Source organism: Alligator sinensis, unplaced genomic scaffold, assembly GCF_000455745.1.
Source record: "Alligator sinensis unplaced genomic scaffold, ASM45574v1 scaffold282_2, whole genome shotgun sequence".
Classification (NCBI taxonomy): Eukaryota; Metazoa; Chordata; order Crocodylia; family Alligatoridae; genus Alligator; species Alligator sinensis.
The window spans coordinates 3,941,302-3,955,865 of NW_005841879.1; the positions used below are offsets into that span (position 1 = coordinate 3,941,302).

At 48.1% G+C, this 14,564-nt stretch overlaps 1 long non-coding RNA gene across 1 annotated transcript; it reads right to left on the minus strand.

Moving 5' to 3' along the window:
- Positions 1-6,738: 6,738 nt before the first annotated feature.
- On the minus strand, positions 6,739-14,558 carry LOC112549189. The gene is made up of 5 exons (XR_003092539.1): positions 14,133-14,558; positions 13,316-13,403; positions 9,050-9,258; positions 8,120-8,558; positions 6,739-7,780 (listed from the first exon to the last, which is right to left on the minus strand). It is a non-coding gene; the product is annotated as an uncharacterized LOC112549189 (long non-coding RNA).
- Between the last annotated feature and the right edge of the window lie 6 nt (positions 14,559-14,564).

Here is a 14,564-nt window from a genome sequence, read left to right on the forward strand (position 1 = left end):
GGGGGGGACGCAGTCGAGAGAGGCTGGAGGGGGACGGGCAAACTGCAGAGACCTGGGACGTGCGCCCCGACGGGGTCATCCGCGCCCCGCTCCTGTGCGGCAGCCCCTGCCCGCGCAACCACCGCCCTGCTCCCTGCACCTCTTTGTGTTCGCGCCTCCCAGCGAGTCCTGGGCCCTCCTGGCCCTGCTAGTGATCCCCCGGCCAGCAAGGGGCTCTGCCCGGCAGGACCCCAGGGGACTTGTGGGGCCGTGTTCCCGTCTCCGGGCAGAGCCCGCTGGCTCCTTGGACGTGTTCGAGGGCCGGCGGGCGCTGTCTGGTGAGCTCTGCTCAGCGTCCTCCCTCGCTGCACGCATTTTAAATCCCTGACCTTCACTCCTGTCCCTGTTTAGCATTTTATTTGTCCCAAGGAATCGGTGATGTGCCTTATTCCCGGGGCGATTATGGCCCCCTCTGTTCGACTTGCTCCACGCACAAATTAACTATCGCACCATAAAACAATCTGACTGAAAAATCAGAACTGGAAAATAGGCAATCACTTTATAGCTAGTTTCTATTCAGCCTTAATTTGCTGTGGAGCAAGGTCTTCCCCCCTGTGGCTGGGAGACCCCTTAGGTGACGGCTCCCAGCTGCAGGGGCATGGCAGCTGATGGGACTCAGCCATGAGGGTGCCCCACAGCTGCCGGGATGAACAATCCTGCAGCTGGCGTGACTCTCGGTCCCAGTAGCTGTGGGGCACTGCTGTGGATGCAAGTCCCATCAACTATGAGACTCAGCTGCAGGAGCTTTCTACCTGCCAGTGCAGGCATGTGCAGCATGGCAGGAGGTGCGATGGTGTGCATCGTGCATCAGACCCTATCACGCCTTTGCTTGAACATCTAGGACAGTGGTTCTCTTTTTTTGTAGCAGGACCCATTGGTAAACATCAATGGCCAGTCCCAACCTCGCTCGCGCCCCCACAGTGTGTGGGGCTTGGAGGGCCCCAAGCAGCCCCTTGCAGGCTGGACCTCTGCCAGCCTGCAAGGGAAAAGCCACAGTTTCCCACATTTTTCTCCTTTAAAGAAGAATCCATTTTTAAAGTTTGTTCATGGCCCCTTCATATATTCTTTTGGGCTGCAACCCACAGGTTGAGAAACGCTGATCTAGACGGGCCCTAGAAGTCACGGGCAACATTAGACTAGATGCCCTCTTGGAAGGGAAAAAAAAAAAAGCTCTTGCCCTCTAACCTCATGATAAGATGCTAAGATGGATCAGATCGAGCACCTGTAGGCATACATTGGCCAGGTGCACCCTGATGGAAACGTTGGGACCAGCTGCTCAGCTCAGCTGATGAGGGCAACCTAGACTGGCAGGTGTCAACATCCCGCTGAGTGTAGGGGCCTGGTAATGTACTGGCAAGTCCCTACACAGAGTGACCAACTGGCTGATCTGAGAGCAGGGAGGTGAACTGGGAGCCGGCCTGCACCAGCACCTTGGGGTCCCTAGAAGCATGTCCACCTCGCATGGTGCGCCCGGGCGCACAGGTCATTACAAGCCTGATCTGTAGAAGAGATGGAGTTCTAAAAACTCCAGCTGGACCTGCAGGTGCACAATATCTCTGCAAATGTGAGCATATTTTGCTGCAAAAGATAAAAAACGGAAGTTTCCCAACTACTGAGTTTTACACCTATGTACATGTGCACATGCGCACGCTGTGCTCTTCAGGACCTGCATGGCGAGGTGACCACATGATTGGGCCCAATGCCATTATTCTCACGCTATATCTCTTCTTAGGAGAAAAATATCAAGGGACTTGGGCGTCATTGGAGATGGCTGCTATATGCTGGATTTGAAACTGCGATGCTACATTTGTCATCTTTAATTAACTTTGCATTACAAGGGCCTGCTCCCTCCCTCAGAGAATATAAATACCTCCCTTTGAGGTTACTGGGGGTTGCTCGTACTCAGCAGGGTTGAGAAGAGGGCCCTGGCAAGCCTGTAAACATATCAGGAAGTGAAGGGAAAGGAGAGAAGTGCCTCTCTATTCATCAATTAACAGTCACTTGTAACCTGACTAGCTACTTGGGATACTGCACTGTTCTGTTGGAAAGCCAACGTCCGGCAGGAGCAGGACGGAGGAGCCCAGCACTGTAGTGATCACAGAGAGAGAACAGAGTGAAACAAATTGCTGGAGATGCTGTGATTGTGAAACGCTGGGGTTTGCCCCGCTGGGAATATTTTGTTCAACGCAGGGCACGATTTTTTTGTTTCTTACTGACTATTAATCTTGAAGGGAACTGCCCAAAGGATTCAAAATTGTAACTGAGCTGAACAATGCAACAAATATATTTAACACTTTGCCAGGCTCTAGGACCTCAGAGATGGGTACCACAGTGATGGGGAAAGCCAGGAGCCTTCTCCAACTTGCCCAAGGTCATACAAGTCAATGGAATGAGAAAAAGTGGGCAGGTTTCCCGGGGGTCAAACCTGTGCCTGTCGCTGCCCCTCTGCCACAGGTGGTACTTTACACTGAAGAGACGGGCTCCTTGGCTAGAAGATGGTTGAATGCTTAGAGCAGTGGTTTTCAACTTTTTTTTCATTTGCGGACCCCTAAAGAAGTTTGAATGGAGGTGCAGACCCCCTTGAATTGTAAGTGTGGGTATTCACAGACTTTTGATTGATCACAGTCATCTTCCGTGGATCCATTAGACATAACCTGCAGGCCCCCAGGGGTCCACGGACCACAGGCTTAGTCAGGGACTCTCACTTAAAATGGACGAAAGAACCCCGCTGTGAAAAAACCAGGGATCATGGGCTAAAAGGCTAGACTGTCGAGGGTAACTGGTATGCAAAGAATCAAGATAACACAGACAGAAGGGAAGTATTAAAAATGCTGCACTTATTGGCCATGCATGCTACCAACAGACAGAGATCATCACTACGGAATAATGCAATGTCGTGTGTGTGTGTATACACACACACACACACACACACACACAATGTCATACATATATGAATTTTATATATATATATATATAAATGATATAAATATCATATGTGTATATCTCAAACTGTTCTATATAAATCTTTATACAAGATTTATGTTGATTATAAATCTTGTATAAAGATTTGAGATCTATATGATTTGCACTGTTCAGGAGACTAGAGAGCTGTCCCTGGGTGAGGAGGTGGTGATGACATAGCAATTGTTTGGCAGGAATGAGCAAAGTCTGCACCATTTGATTTAAAATGATAAGGCCATGACTAAGCTCAGAGATCACAGGGCAGCCTCTCCGGATCATTCGCTATCTTGCCAGGGTGAGCTTTTTTACTGTGTGTTCTCATTCCTTTTCACCTAGCTCCTTTGCTGCATTGAATAGCTGTTTGCAGTGATGCACACCACAAAGGCTGTTGCATTTCTGGTCAAGTGCCCGTAATCCAGCACTAACAATAAGTACACAAGTCAAAGAAAGCGGGGTGGGGAAGAGGGACAGATAAAGGTAAAGATAAAGGTAGTCGCTGCCTCGCATATAGATACAATGGAAGGAAGATTTCCGCGCCCTCCCCCCCAAAAAAATTAAGATGAGGTCACATCGTTTAGCTGGAGCATCCTTGGAACAATTGTTGAATTTGCTATTTTCAGCTGCCCCAGGCAGGCTGGTTCTTGTCCTGCTCTTGCTCACATTGGCCTTCACGTCAAACTTCTATTAATTTCAATGGGGTAAGGTGGAAATGCACAGCACAGCACAAGTTCTTACATTAGGGCCCAAGCCTTTCCCCTGCCCTACAGTCTGATCCAGCTGCCATTGCAGGCGATAATAAGACATCAGTAGGAGCAGGATGAGGCCCATGGAAGCCAAAGTCCTGTAAAGCGTGGAATAAAGAACTGGACCTTTGGATTTCCCTTCCCCTTCACAAGTCCCCACTGGATGCAATCCAAGGAGCATGGCATCCGGTGTGCTGCCGGGACTGGCTGCCCGGAGGGGGGTTGTAAAGAGGATTAGCGTTGCATTGAGTTCAGATGCCATCACAACCATATCAAGTTGTGACGTGACACAACTTTCACAACTCTAAAAATAAAATGTAATGCGTTTGCTAAAACTAGTTTGGCAAATGTTTTATTGTAATAATGACATGCAAGATCAACAATAGCGCAGAACAAGAGTGGAACAATGGGATTCGCTTGATACTGAAACAAGGCACAATTGGAAAGACAAGTATATTTTTACAAGCTCCAGGAACCAGATGTAGCAGCCCTTTTTAGGTCCTTCCTGAAGCAAATACTTAATACACCCCTCCACATTTAACGCAGCCATTCATGAATACTCCAGATCCACCCCCACAAACCATCCCTGGTACATGCACGATTCTCTGTACGGACAAAGGCCATACAGACCCAGACATGATTGTTTAAGCCTCTACAGTGTTCTCTCTCGCTGCTCACCTACATCAGTACAAATCAGAAGTACTACCACTGTGGTCAAGGCAGGGCATGTTACAGTGATTCAGTCTTTTCACAGCATCTGATGAAGTGAGATGGGGTCACAAAAGCTCATGTTATACATCTCTGATCGAGTTAGTCTGTACAGTGCAAATCTATCCTGCCTTCTGCCTGACTCCAAAATAACAAGGCTAACTACTGTTCAGCGACATAAAGGCAGCATGAAGTGAGGCCCAGGATCCCAGACTCCAGACAGGGTTACATTTGGTGCATACAGTACTAAGCCACCCAGTTCCTTTGGCATAATGCTGGTGCTACTCTGGGGTCATCTCTTTGGGCTAGATCCTGCCACGCTTACTCAGATGGAGAGGACCTGACTCTGCTCTACTCCACTGGAATTGCAAGCACGGGACTATGCAGCATCTGTAAATGCGACGAGCAGAGTCAAACCCAAATAAAAAATGCCCGGGTTGTTTCATGGGGCCAACAACTGGGATTTGAGCCAACAGATCCCTCTGAAAGTCCTAGGGGGGAAGGATTTATTATTGGAAGAGATTGAGCGCATGCTCCTTTAGGCTTACCTTTCAGGAGACTATGCTCGTGTGAGTATGCTGCGACTTATTCAGGAGGAATAACAGAGCCTAAACTCAGTCTATACCCAGAATGACTAGCTACCTGTTTATCTCACTCTATCCATTGCACATCCACTGATGCTCTCTACACGGAGAACTAACTCTCCGTTTCACCTACAACGTGCAAGGCGCCCAGAATCAGCCGCACAGTTCCCATTAACCTTAATGGTACAGGATCACACCCCAAGTAAAGCCAGGGACTGTCCATTAAAGCAGACATATATTTTATATTTGGACCTTGTTTTCCACAAGCTGAATGCTCACTCCGGTTGGTCGGTGGGATCTGAGGATCCTTCCTACTTCTGCAAATAGGGATGCTTCGTTTGTGCAGCCCAAAATCCTGCCTAGAATCATTTTGTGATAAATGTTCCCGTGTAAATGAGCTCGGTGTTTAAAGCAAGCACGTGTGTGTGTGTGTGGGGGAGGGGATGGGAAAAGGATTCAAAGGACCAGTCAGCAATGATTAAACACAGAAATAATGGCTTCCGGTTCCAAAAAGCTGCCTCTCTTCTTAGTACAACTACCTCATCTGTAACTCTAACTGTGTCTATTAAAAGATAATTACTCGGGGAGACCAATACGTGTAACCAGATGTTAAAATGGTGGAAACAACAATCCTGGGTACAGTAATGCCATGTGCAATTTAAATTATTACTGTCAGGACAAGATGCATATAAAAATAGTGCATATACACATACGGGGCACAAGCATGCAGCTGTCAGTGGGGAAATCTCCTTATCCCCCAGTAATCCTACATTGTCTGCCTGAGCCCAGGGGTCACAGACTCTCACCGATGTCCTTTACCCTGCTGCTTCCTCCCTGGGGCGCTTCAGTCCATGACATTCCTTCCCAGTCCCACTGTTTTAGTCTCAAAGTACGTTGCAAGCTTTCTATGTCTGGTAAGGTGCCAGCAAATGCTGGGGAGGCAAGGAGTGATGAGCGGGCAGGAGCAAGGGGTTGAACTTAACTCGGGTCAAACAAGAAATGGACTCGCAGTTAAAAAGGTGAGAATCTCACTGCAGAGACCTTGCTGTGGTGCCAAGGGATTGCAGCGTCTGCTGCAGCAAAGCGGGGGCTGCCTGTACCCGAACTATTGCTCTCCCGTGCTTAGGTGTCTCCATTACTGTGATAGTCGGGTGTTACTTAACCTTTAACATATTTGTCCTTGCATCACACATAGCATGTCAGACACTACTAGGGTCCTAACCTGGCTCCCAACCACAAGTCATTTCTTGCATGTCCTCTGCTACAGTTCTCCTGTCCCCAAGGAGACCTCAGTCCCATTACCGCTCAATGGGATCTTGATGGCAACTGGTTTGGAGCTGCGGCCCTCACCTATCAAACAAATCCTGAAGGGTGGTCCATAGACTGAGCTCTGCATCCACGTTGGGTGTTGTTGAGGTCTGATATACAAACTTACCTACACAGGGTAACACATAAAATCAGGACCCAGCACACCCACAAATGTCAACTTAGGCAGAGAAAAAAAACGAACGTGGGTGTTAAATATATAATATTTATGGCAACACCGATGTTCATTATATAGATCTCAACTTATTATATATCAATATCTATCTCTCTATATACATCTCCCTAGATATATATCTATAGCTATATATATATATATATATATATAGATAGGTAGCTATATCTATATAGAGAGAGATAGATATATCTATAGAGCTATATATGTCTAAAAGATGCAGTCTGGATATAGACACTGATATAAGAAATTGTCAGAACCAAACCACATAGGCCAGTTTCTCTGCACATTTTCCAGGTGTGCTAAGGAGACAGTTTCTGTATTAGCTTCTTCCAGATTTTTCTGTCCATCAATAAAGTGAAATTAGTCCTACACATGAATTCTGCAGTTTCAAGTATTGCTCCCACAAACCAGGGACCAGGTTGTTAGTCGTGTTGGGCCGAATTCCCTGCTGATTTTGCCCTATGGAAATCATTATCGTTAGTGCAGGAATGAAATTTGGTCAAGGTTTTTATCTTCTGCTTAGTTTTTCTTTTTACTTTCAAATACTTTGAAGACAAATGAGTCTATAGTTGAGGTTCTCTTTCTACTGGAGACATAGTGTCTTGGGGTTAATTCTGACTCCTGGCTTTATTACCATAGATAGTTAGTCCTGTTAGCCTGCAGACAGTCAGAAGGCAGGGTAGAGATGAACCTATATAGATTAACTATATAAGATATACAAATAAGCACATGCTTTCTGGGCTGAAGCTCACTTTGTCAAATGCTTTGTTTTCATAATCGTCATGTAATTTAGGGTATTATCTTGAACAGGAAACGAAGCTTCTCCATTCAGAGCTGAGCACTAAATGTGCAGAAGCTGAATGGCCGAAGTTCAGAAACAAGGGCAACTGCTCTGACCATAAATGATTTCATTGGTGTCAGGGGAGCTATCCCTAATTTACACCAAGATTAAAATAAAAGCACCCTCACGTCCCATTTCTTCCTCCTGCCCCCCTCCAAAGGATCCAGGTCTTAAACCTGCTGTGCAGACCTCACCGGACTCATCTTCACTCATCCGTTGGTGCCTGTAGTGTTACTTGCATGCTGGATAATCTAAACTCACATAATGCTTACGGAACCGAGCCCCAAGCCTCTATTTCTTCCATTTGTTCTGTAATTAGAAACGCAAGTAAACGAAGAAGCTGAAGCTGAAGTCCTAACACTGGTGGAGTGGAGAGGAACCACGAGAATATGCAGGCCTGCTGCTGTGGAAGGCAAAGATGTTGGTGGGAGAGGAAATTATAAATAGCATTGAGGGTGAGGAGCGTTAAAGCACGCTGTAAAACCAAAGCTTTGTTACTCAGACCCAGTGGACCTTAAAATTGCATCTCCCTGGAGCTCACTGCAGCCGCTGCTGCCATTCGGCACAGAAAAAGACCTGAGCTTCTGCCCAAGCCTAGGCAAAGCTGATGAGGTCCAACTCCAGGAGCTCCCAAGGCCGAAGGATTACTGCCGAATCTGTGGCTTATTTTGCCCTTGCCTGCACTTGCCATTGGGGCAACAAGGAAACAATCTTGCTTCAGAGGGGGCAAAGCATTACTCACCTCATTGCTGCTTCCAGTCATGCATGTCACTGGACCAGAGTGGCTCCCTCCTGCAGAGAAGCCTTTTTGGAGAGGAAACCCAGCAAGGTGAAGCTTGCAACTTCCCTTGTGACATCCCAACATGTGGGAGAAACTCTTGTTAGACCAAGGATTTGGAGGAGCCCTGTCCACACAGCGAGGGTGGCCTTCTGTGCTGCGAGCCGTGGTCTAGAACGGACAGCGCTGGCAGGAACCGAGCTGCCCACAGGCTGATGGCCAGGATTTGGTGCCGTGCTTCAAGGTTTATCATCGGGGCTGGCTCCATAGTCTATAGGTGCAACAGGCCTTCTTCCTACATTCTTCTCCATCACATCTTCTCCACCTCCCGGCACTGTCTGATTCCAACATCAGTGACCAGGAGCAGAAAATGAATTCCCACCAGGTTGTCCTAGGCCACTAGCTACACCAAAAACACAGAATCCAGGTCTTTATCCGCTAGATCATACTGCCCCTCCTCTCCCAAAAGTGACCTGGCTTTTAGAAATATTGCAAGAGCTCCTGCAGCATCAGACCACCCTAGCACGGCATCAGGCCATCAGCTCCAAGCCTAGATAGCCAGGCTGCTGTCTTAGGTATTTTCTGAAGTGCAGTAAAACCTATAGCTCCCGCAGTAAGAACTGGGCCCTCTGTGGTGGGTCTTGCATCCCTCCCCGTAAGTCAGTCCCCAGTCCCAGAGAGCCAAATTGTGGTCGGGACTTCCTATGGCTCCTCAGGGCCCTCCCTGGACTCGGGCAGTCAATGAACAAAGAGCTACATGCCCCAGGAATACATTATTCACCAGAAGGGTCCCTAATGTGAATTCTGATGTCCTCCATCACCTCCGATTTTTAATTTACTCATCCCTTCCTCCCCCCCAGCAAGATCCAAGGCTTATTATTCACAAACACGTACCTGCACCTCCAGCGGAAAAAAAATCAAGTCATTTTTTTTCTTCTGCTCAAGCCTTCAGCATGCAGAGAAAAACATTTTTTATTCATCAGTGGTAAAAGGCTCAAGCCATTTGACTTTAAACACAGACATGCTTCTGGGCTCTCTTCCAGGAAGTCTGTGTCACCCGGGTTTTAGATCGATATGTTTGTCTGCAAAGTCACCCTTTTGATCTGTAATTTTTCATTTTGACACAAAGAAATGCCTCTTGGTCAAACTTCAGTTAGTCCATTAAATTCAAAGCATAGTGGAAATGAGAATCACATTGCTGTAACCATGTGAAGATTTCCACAGTTTGGGGTTTATTTACTCTTGGGGTAATTGGCTTGACTGTATATTTAAGAGTCAGATGCTGAAAATGCTGTTTCCTTGCTTCACCTAGATCAGTTCTGCCACCAGCCCAACGCTGCTAGTTGGTGGTCTGACTGTCTCGCACCAGCCACTCTGTTTTATTAAAATAAGAAAAAAAAACCCCAACCCCATCCAGTGATAAGCATAATTCAACAGGAAATGTGACTGCAACTAAGCAACGCACCAGCCAGGACTGTTCTTTATTATCAAGAGAGGGTGTCCTGGGTCAGACCCTTCCTAAGTGGTCCCCCTGTAAGTCCTTATTGCAGCGCTGCTGTCTTTCAGCAGAACTGGGCAAGGTGGTGCTGGTGGACAGAAGATTTTGGAGGATTGATTCTTCTTCAAGTGACATGCTTCTTAATAGAGACTGGCGGTGCTTAGTCTTTGGTGCTGAGGGCTGGAGGAATGGAGCAGGGTTGGTCTGTGGGCCAGACGGGGCCCCGCGTGCCAAGATAGGGCCCCCTGTGCCACCTCCAGCTAGCTTGTGTGCCTGGATCAGGCCTGGCGCGCTCTCTGGCCCATGCCGTGGGGCTCCCTGGCAGATCCAGAAATTTGGTAGCGAGGGAGCGGGAATCGCTGTCACTGCTTGCTCCCCTCACCCACCAAATTTTCAGCCCTGAGCGCTGGATGGCATGGCTCCACGGGCCAGGAGCCAGCAGTTGAGTGCCCCTGGTATAGACAGCTGGTGGCATTTTTCTGGAGCAAGCCGGAGGCAAGAGGGTTGGAAAGAAGGCCCAAACTTTCGGTGAGTACATAAGCAACACTATGGTCACAAGGCCCCTGCATAAAATCTTGACAAAATGTCCCTACTGCAAAACTGTCAGATTTCCAGGTACTCCCATGCTCCAGCCAGGGCTTTTCACCTGCGAGGGTCTGACCCCCAGGATGGGCAACTGGAGGGGGGTGCTCATAAAACACTGGAAATATTGCTATAGTTTAAGCAGAGGAGAAAATCAAATCTCACCCTCTAATTCGCTGTGCTTTTATCCTTCAATGGCAAGCATTTGCTGTCAACTTTTCAGTGCACACAAACTATTATACAGGATGATGACTGCTGTAACTGCTACATTTTAAATCAACTTGTCCCCTCTTTTTTCTGTTGTGTTTGTTTTTAATGAATCGCAGTGGTTCCTGACTTCAAACAACAGGGTTGCCAACCTCAAGTAGTTGAGAAATGCTGCACTGACAGAAGTCCAAAGTGACTAGTCATTTTGGATACATCAATTTTTGGCTGCCTAACCAAGGCACCTTAAATTGGCGGTTCTGAACCTCTTTAGACTTGAGGCACCCCTCATTAGGCTCAAGGCTCCCTTTGGAAAGTGCTGGCTCTTAATTTTCACTCATTTTTGACAGCATTGCATTTTAGTGCAATTCTTCTGTTTGCAAAAAAATGTGGAAAGATCATAGTAGATCAGAGTATCAACGCTATGAATTCCTAGTTGGTATCTCTGGTTTTATCTTGTGAATCATGTTTGCACGCCTAAGTGGTAACACCTTGAGGCACCCTTGAAAGGATCTCAAGGCACCCCAGGGAGCCACAGCACCCTGGTTGAGAATCACTCCTTTAAAGGGACCCGACTGGTAGCGGCAAGTCAATGCCAGCAGGCAATGCTGCAGCACCTCCAGAAAAATCAGATCCTCTGAAGACAACTTAAGTTGGACACCCAAAACAGGTGACTCCTCCAAATCTTATAGCCCTCAACTCCAGCTAATCAGAACAAAGCACGAGTGTCTTCATGAAAACATATGACATTTTAAGCCTTGATTTAGCAATTTACTCCATTTAAAGAGATGGTCAGCCTGCTTTAGATGGAAACGATTCCCCAGAGTTTAACTCAGTGAAGGTTTTGGAGAGCGGGAAGGAGGCTGGAAGGGTTGTGAAGCTGGAAAAGGACCGAGAAGCAGACAAGTCCCTGCAGCTCTAGGAGAAGACACATTGCAGCCAGGCACCAACACTAGAAAAGGAAACTGGCTAGAAACAAAAGTGAAAGCCACCAGCGCAGGGCCAGCGTGCGGACGTGAGCAACAGGGAACAGGACAGGAAACCGCGCGCTCGAGGACAAGGAAACGTGCCTCAGCAGCTCTTGCGATGCCATTAATCTTAGTGCACCAAGACAGACTCTCTGTAACGGTGGGCCCAGACTCTCAGCCGGTGCCACATGACACCTCTACTGACTTCAAGGAGACCATCTATTCATGCTAGTTGAGGATCTGGGCCCTGATTTAACTTTGTTGTGGACTTCCGTTATCATGGACACGAATGTTGCCTTTTGGCAGGTACCGACAAGGGTACCGCTGTGTGAGCAAGTGCCAGCTGCTTGCAACTTTCATCCCTGGGAACGGTCAAGTCTCTTAAGCCGCCGTTTCCCCAGCACGTCGTTATACTGCATTTCCTGGAGGCTCAGCCCAGAAGCGTGCTCCTGAGTGAGTCCTGGGCAGGACTCCTGGATTAGTTGTTAGGCAACGCTCTACTCCTCGTAAGCAGCTTAAGCATCAAATCCATTCAGATGCAATAGATTTTTTAGTCTGAAACCTCAACTGCTCAAACCTGCCTCTGAAGTGTTTAAAGCAGAGCCCCTGGGCAATCAATCCATGGATAGGTCAAGACACTTTTGTTCAGAAGCTGCTTTGGGTTTTATTTTGTCCAGCACACGTCACAAAGTTCTGGATTTTACCGTGCCCTCCCCACACCCGTGGCTGTTTCCACACACTGTGAGCGGCACAGAAATAAAGGCATGTTGCCCACCTTACTGACAGGCTTGCAACAGCGCTTGATAAGAGCGGGCTGCAGGGCTCCCCACACGCCACCACCCAGGAGGCCCCTTGCCTTCACAGAGCACCACTGCACTACAGCATGCCTGGAAATCACATGCTGGAAATAAAGCGGGGAGGCAAACACTTCCCATCACGCAAGGTAGCAGAGCTTCTTTGCAGAGACTGATTTCCAAGGAGCAAGGTGTGGAGTGCCACGGCTCGGGCCAAGCATGGCACCAGGGCTCTCTCCATGAAGAGTGCAAGCATTTTGTCTTCCAGCCTGCTGCCCCAAGAGGTCAACAGAAAACAGCAAGCATCCACCTGTATACCCATCTACCTGCTTACAGCACTGGCAGCAGGAAAATGCCAGCGCCAAAAGCTCTGAGGTCTGTCTTAAATCACCCAGTTTGGAAGGGAAGGGGGGAATCAGATTCTCCATCAAGCACTTCTAACTGTCTTGGTTCAAAATAATTAAAAAAAAAAAATCTTGTGTTACACTACAAGACCCGATCTTGTCTTTATTAGCACGAAGTAGCACCTGCTCAGACATGACCCTGCTGAGTGCAACACGTAGGAGTGGCTCAGTCATATTCAGCAGGGCAGAATCAGATTCCCAAACAAGCCTATACTGTGGGGAGAGGCTCACAAAAACCTGAAATTGGTAAAGTACTTTGAGATCTGTGGTTGCAAGACAGTACTACAGATGCTAGTAATTTGCTCCATAAATGCTAAACTAGTTTGTACTTCCCAAAGAGGCTTAACATCAATATGGTCCTGTCACAGCACCTTAAAACAGAGCGCTCCTCTGAAGGAATCCCGCTTCGATATAACCCCTTGGGGTGGGAGAAACACAGACTGAAATGTTTCTCAAGCCTCCTCCCGAAATTTTAAACTCTGTATAATTTCAGGGGCTCAGCTTCTTTATGCCTGTTCCTTATTAGTGCCAGGACTGGACGGAGGGCATCACCACAGCTCTGACCGCAGGCCGGGGGCTCAACACCGGTAGCCACAATGCCCGCTACAAAGGAGCCAGCAGATGCCAGGGAGAGTTTGGCCAGCAGAGTCGTAATGAACACTAATAAAACCGGACCTGATTTTGCACTAATCATCCTGTTCAATACTTACATAGCTCTTTGTGTCTTCAAAGTGCCAGCCAAGCAGTCCACTTCATCCCTCCTGGAAAACATCTGTGAGTTAGCGAAAAAGCAACATCCTGAAATTCATGAGAAAGTAAAAGAATCGCTTTAAAAAATCATAAAAGAAGCCAAAAAGGTTTCATTGCAAAAGCCCAAACTAGGCGCTTTGCTTCAAACAGGAGTTTTCAGCAAATCTAACACAGTTTTATGAAGCATTTACATTTTGACAGAGCTGTACTTTCTGATAGAAAATGCTTCTGTGCATATTTTCTGACTGGTTCCAAAATGCTTCTCCAGGTTTTGGCAGCGTGGAGAATTAAATGGCCCTTTTTATGGCTTGGTAACAATACTCTGTATTTATAAGACATCTTTTATTCAAGATCCCACATAGCAACTCTCCAAGAACAGACGTAGGTGAGCTAGAGGCGCAGCACAATTTAACGTGCTTTGCATTTACTTATAAAACGCAGGTACGGACACATTTTCCAAGCGCCAAGCTCCTCTGAAATATCAGATCGTTAGTGACCTAGCAATCAAGATCATGGCAAAGGCGAGAACAGCCAAATTCGGCCCCACGGCTACGGTGCAGCTCAGCAGTTGCTCCTCCGGGTTAGACCTGAATTCGGCCACCCGCTGCCACAGATAGATGTTACACCACACTGCACCGGGGTCACAGCAAGAGAAATTTGTGGTCTTCAAGCAGAGCAATCGCCCCCACCAAATGCTGCACAAGCCTTCAGCGTGCTGCCCCGCTGAACAGAACGAGGAACTGATGCAGAACCACACTTGCTCCTGCCTCCTCTTACGTGATTTTTTGGCACGCTCTTTTTTCGCAGGGCTGAAGCAGATACAGAGCGGCAGCTGTAACGTTACGTTTCGACGGGCGAGCAGGAGCAGGGCGCAGAGCTCTGCGATGCCTCCTTCGTATTTGTAGATCAGTCGTGATATGTCCCAGGGTCTGCTCCGAGTGACCGCAGCCCCACACGGCAGAGCTGTTTACTGGTGCATCCCACGGTTTGTGCGGATACAGTCAGGGGCCTCCTGCGCTGGATCTAGCACAAGATGTGTATCTGGGACTTGAACCGCGGCTGTTACTATTGCTCCGGAGCTCCCGCCAGCAGGGCCGGCTGGTGGGTGACTGCGACCCGCCTGGCTCTGGGAGAGGGGCTGCACTGGGACCGGCCGGGGGGAGCAGCTTTCGGCAGGGCAGGTCTCTGCTCCGCGGGGGCTGCCACCGG